This window comes from Haliotis rubra, unplaced genomic scaffold, assembly GCF_003918875.1.
Source record: "Haliotis rubra isolate DU_JTF1 unplaced genomic scaffold, ASM391887v1 Scf93, whole genome shotgun sequence".
NCBI lineage: Eukaryota > Metazoa > Mollusca > Gastropoda > Lepetellida > Haliotidae > Haliotis > Haliotis rubra.
This window is the reverse complement of record NW_025767668.1, coordinates 2214930-2220481: the sequence shown is the minus strand read 5'-3', so window position 1 is coordinate 2220481 and position 5552 is coordinate 2214930. Positions and strand designations below refer to the sequence as shown.

Here is a 5552-nt window from a genome sequence, read left to right as displayed (position 1 = left end):
GGGAACAGCCCTGTTGCTGAAGAGTACCCGCAGGAGCCATAGTTCATTAATGAGACACAGAAGACATTGTTCATTGAAGAGCATTTATTGTTTTCAATAAAGAAGAAGATTAATACTGAAATACTGAAAAAGATTATCATTATATTTACACAGAAGAAATAGTTCATTAAATACTTCATTATCATTTTTTATTCACACATTTTGATGATTTGCGTTATTATGATGTTTGTGTGTCATTATAAAACACTTTTTTACATGGGTCCATATTTGGAGATTGTGCCGTTGCACGTTCGTATTGTACATCTCCAATAGGTACAAGTCTGCTGCTGCTTGTTCTTGTAATACAGGTTACCCTGAAAGAGCACCTGAATACTGCCTCGTGAACTGGTGATGTATTCTACTTGTTGAAGGCCTGCCATAACGGCGATAGGAAAGAGCAGTCACAGGTTAATAAATACATTTGGATTAATTATAGTTACAATAGTTATTGCTAGATATTTCAAGCACGTAAATCTGAGTAGGTAAATTAATTTCTCTTTCAAATGATCACGAAGTTACCTACACAAAGTGTTTATTTTTTAAAGCTATTTATCTGAGTAGGTTAATTACTTTATCTTTATCTTTTAAGCTACCTCCACAAGATTCAGTTAAATAGCTAATCCCTAATTAGCTGGGGTTAATCCATTCTATCAGATAGGGGAGTAAGGTGTGTTTTCTTTGCTACTTACCTTCTCCACTGTCTCACAACTGGGAGTCTCGCAACTGGGAGTTCTCGCAAATGGGAGTAGACCATCCAGTTAGTTCCAAACGACCTATTCTTAACCAGATCATCACGTGTTACCAGCTGATTAGACTGACAGACAATATACAGTATACCGAGTTTATTTCTTTATGTATTATTTACAGACCGCCGCCATATTACTGGAATATGGCTGATGAGTGTGGTGTAAAACTAAACTCACTCAGTTATTTCTTTTATGTAATTAAACCGAAAGAGCTGTTTTTAAAATTGATTATTCTAAAAATATGAAATCTAAAACCCTTCTTTTAGCTTGACAACGGTACAAGAATCTGCATCGAATCGTCGAACTCACGAAATATAAGAAGTTGTTATCCATAAAGTTTGTTCTATATATTGTACTTCCCAACTTCTAAAATGCCACTCAAAGAAGAACTTTTACTTTACTAAGAAAGTGATTATGACATTTGAACACTTTCTAAAATCCATCGTGTAGTCACACTTTGAGAAACAAAATAAGAATACGCGTATATCCCACTGAAGTCCAATTGTTCAAAGACTGGAGGATAAAACTTGACTGAACTGATTGCATCTGGGTACCATTAACAACATCCGTGAAGATCCGGGTTAAAATTGGTCTTCAGTTACCCATGCTGGTCGTAAGAGGCGACTAACGGGATCGGGTGGTCAAGCGCGCTGCTTTGTTGATACAAGTCATCGTATCCCAGTTGCATAGATCGATGTTCATCATGTTGATCAGATTGTCTGGTCCAGACTCGATTATTTACAGACCGCCGTCATACAGGTGGAATATTGCTGAGTGCGGCGTTAACCAACAAACAAGTAAACAAACAAACAAACAAACAAACCCTTAACAAAGACACCAACCTTGACCGCCCGATCCAATCACAAGCAATTTCCTGCTTTCTGAAGATCAAATGACTCCATTTATGTTATCTCCAATTTTGTATAAAATGTGTTATTTTAAACATTGTTAAAATTGTAGCATCTGTGAGTGAGTGAGTGAGTTTAGTTTGCGCCGCTTTTAGCAATATTCCAGCAATATCACGGCGGGGGACACCAGAAATGGGCTTCACATATTGTACCCATGTGGGGAATCGAACCCGGGTCTTCGTCGTGACGAACGAACGCTTTAACCACTACGCTACCCCACCGCCCCTATAGCATCTGTACATAATGTTCTGAACTAAACTATATAAATATGTTTAGACATATCCGTATATATGCAAAACAACTGTTTTGTTCAGTTTAAGCATTAATATAAGTTGTATTATCAAATTCAGTTGACAGTCCAGAAATTGCAAGTGAAATTTACATCATAAATGACATCTTCAGATTGTTCCATATTTGGGAATAATTTGGATTGAATACAATCCTGTATATAATTAAGTCTTTAAAGGTCACATGACACGTAAAACACAACTTTGCAGATTCTGATACCTTTCGGTATGGACTTACCGAAACAAATCATCAAAAATGCAAATTCAACTTATAAAGTTCAAACGATTCACTAATTTTCCCCCAGCGCTTGGGGGAATTCAAATGGTTTCAACAGGTGGGCTGCGCTCATAGCACGTGCGCAGTGAAATAGGTTGTCCGGTGAATACTCGATGAAGGCTTTGGTGTGAGCTATTTTTCTGATGTTTTGTTGATATTTCACAGGCGCGAGCTTTTTATATGTTATGACAGTAGATTAACTGTTTATATAATTTCATTTGTCTATTTCACCACACGTTCTTCTTACCGAGTCACTTTCTCAGTTCGATACTTAAAAGCAATGTCATTATTTAGCGTTGACAGAATTTCTAACTGTGATATAGATATGTCGTTGTCACAGAGAAAACTCAATGTCTGTTTTATTGACATCTATGTGTCTGCCTGCCTGTCTGCTAATAACCATATTCAATACACTGTTGCGTTGATAATAACCTTTCAGTATAAAATTCATCGCATTTTAACAACACAAACTGGGATATCTGGCAGCAGGCACTGCTTCTTCTGCACTGAGGAACCAGAAACACTTGAACATATTTTCTATGATTGCAGGAAAACTCAAAATCTGATGAGACAGTTTCGAATATGGTTTGAAGAAACAACCAAGACGAAATTAAAAATATCAAAATCATTTATCTTACTTGGAGACCCCAATCAAAGCCTTCTGTTAAACCATTGGTATAACATTCTCAACATGTATATTTATACGGGTAAAGATAAAGAAACAAATTTGCATTTCCAAGGTTCGATAAAAATATCAAGCAAAATTATTTCATTGAAAAATATATTTACGGCTCTGCCAAAACCACACTAAAACATAAATGGTCAACATTGATGCCGACACTTACAGCGTAACACGCAGCCACCAACACGCCCTCCCCGTCTTTTCCCTCCATTCTCATCTACTCTTTCCTCTCCTCTCCTCTCCTATTTCCACACTTTCACTTTCTAGTAATTATCCTATATTTGCCCTAATTTTTCAATATACGTAGTATGTAAAGCAAATGCTGTACATTTCCGAGGATGTTACTTTCACATCCGTAGATAATATCTTCATCTATATGTGAAATGGATATATTTGTATTCACATAGTAGCAGTGTAACATCTCGTTATATATATGTACTCATGTATCGGATATGTAACATCTGTCCCCTATGCTAATAAAAACAAATGAAAAAAAGTTTCAAGTCTCTGGAGGTTACTTCTCATATCTTCCTTCGAATTCGTAGTGATCAACAGCATAACCATCGATCTACGCAATTGGGATGCGATGATGATCCAGTGGTCAACAGCACCAAAGCATCGATTCTACGCAATTGATCATGACGTGTCAGCCCAGTCAGATTAGACTGACAGACAATATACAGTACCGTATTTAGTTCTTTATGACCTATTTACAGACCAGATCATCACGCGTTACTGGAATATGGCTGATGAGTGACAGTGTACAACTAAACTCACTCAGTTATTTCTTTATGTAATTATTTACAAAGAGCCGCCATTAAAATTGATTATTTAAAAAAAATGAAATAAAAACTTCTTTTAGCTTGACAACGGTACAAGGATCTGCATCGAAACGTCGCACTCACGAAATATAAGAAGTTGTTATCCATAAAGTTTGTTCTATATATTGTACTTCCCAACTTCTAAAATGCCACTCAAAGAAGAATGTTTACTTTACTAAGAAAGTGATTATGACATTTGAACACTTTCTAAAAGCTATCGTGTAGTCACACTTTGAGAAACAATATAAGAATACGCGTATATCCCACTGAAGTCCAATTGTTCAAAGACTGAGGATAACACCTGACTGAACTGATAGCCGTCTGTGTACCATTAACAACATCCGTGAAGATCCGGGTTAGAATTGGTCTTCAGTTACCCATGCTTATCGTAAGAGGCGACTAACGGGATCGGGTGGTCAAGCGCGCTGCTTTGTTGATACAAGTCATCGTATCCCAGTTGCATAGATCAATGTTCATCATTTTGATCAGATTGTCTAGGCCTGACTCGATTATTTACAGACCGCCGTCATATAGGTGGAATATTGCTGAGTGCGGCGTTAACCAACAAACAAGCAAACAAACAAACAAACAAACAAACCCTTAACAAAGACTGACTGACTGACTGAGTTTAGTTTTACGCAACCTTGACCGCCCGATCCAATCACATGCAATTTCCTGCTTTCTGAAGATCAGATGACTCCATTTATGTAATCTCCAATTTCGTATAAAATATTATTTTTAACGTTTGCCACATTTTTACGTGTGTTTTTAAACATTGTTAAAATTGTAGCATATTCCAGTGATTTACAACCAGAAATGGCGGGGACAAATATTGTAGCATGCTGTGGGGAATCGAACCCGGGTCTTCGTCGTGACGAACGAACGCTTTAACCACTACGCTACCCCGCCACCCCTGTAGCATCTGTACATAATGTTCTGAACTAAACTATATAAATATATTTAGACATATCCGTATATATGCAAAACAACTGTTTTGTTCAGTTTAAGTATTAATATAAGTTGTTTTATCAAATTCAGTTGACAGTCCAGAAATTGCAAGTGAAATTTACATCATAAATGATATCTTCAGATTGTTCCATATTTTTGAATAATTTGGATTGAGTGCAATCCTGTATCTAATTAAGTCTTAAGTCTTTTGTTCGTTAATCACCATTAGGTATTGCATATATGCCTTCTGTTTATACGGTTCCGGGTTGTCTTCGTCATTGCCATGGATTCCTTATTGTATTTATCAACTGTTGTTGTAATTATATGTAATTAGGTGTATCATTTAGGTATCGATCATCTGTAAGATGGCTGCCCGCATTAATTGAGGTGTGGAATTCAGGGCTTTGTGAGTGGCACTCAATTTCGCCTGCGCGCTCCCCCTCATATCAGGTTCTCCATATAAACATGGCCGGGGGCCGAGTGGGTAAAGCGTTGGCTCGTCACGTCGAAAACCAGGGTTCCATCCCCCACATGGGTACAATGTGTGCAGCCCATTTCTGGTGTCCCCCGCCGTGATATTGCTGGAATATTACTGAAAGCGGCGTAAAACCACACTCACTATCAACATGAACATATTCTTCAACTGAACAATAGAAACATCACACAAAAGGTATGTTTGCGACAAAATAAACAAATATTAACTTAACAGCGTGTATCAAGTTCAGCTGATGCATTTGCTACCAGAATACGTCATTTAGAGCAGACGCGATTTTGATATATATAGATTGACCTTTGAACTATTTTCCGACCATATATGGATGTGACGCCAGTTTGAATGTTGCAC

The 5552-nt window shown here is 37.3% G+C and overlaps 1 long non-coding RNA gene across 1 annotated transcript; it reads right to left on the bottom strand.

Moving 5' to 3' along the window:
• Positions 1–336: 336 nt before the first annotated feature.
• Positions 337–769, bottom strand: LOC124264584. The gene is made up of 2 exons (XR_006895175.1): positions 729–769; positions 337–412 (listed from the first exon to the last, which is right to left on the bottom strand). It is a non-coding gene; the product is annotated as an uncharacterized LOC124264584 (long non-coding RNA).
• Between the last annotated feature and the right edge of the window lie 4783 nt (positions 770–5552).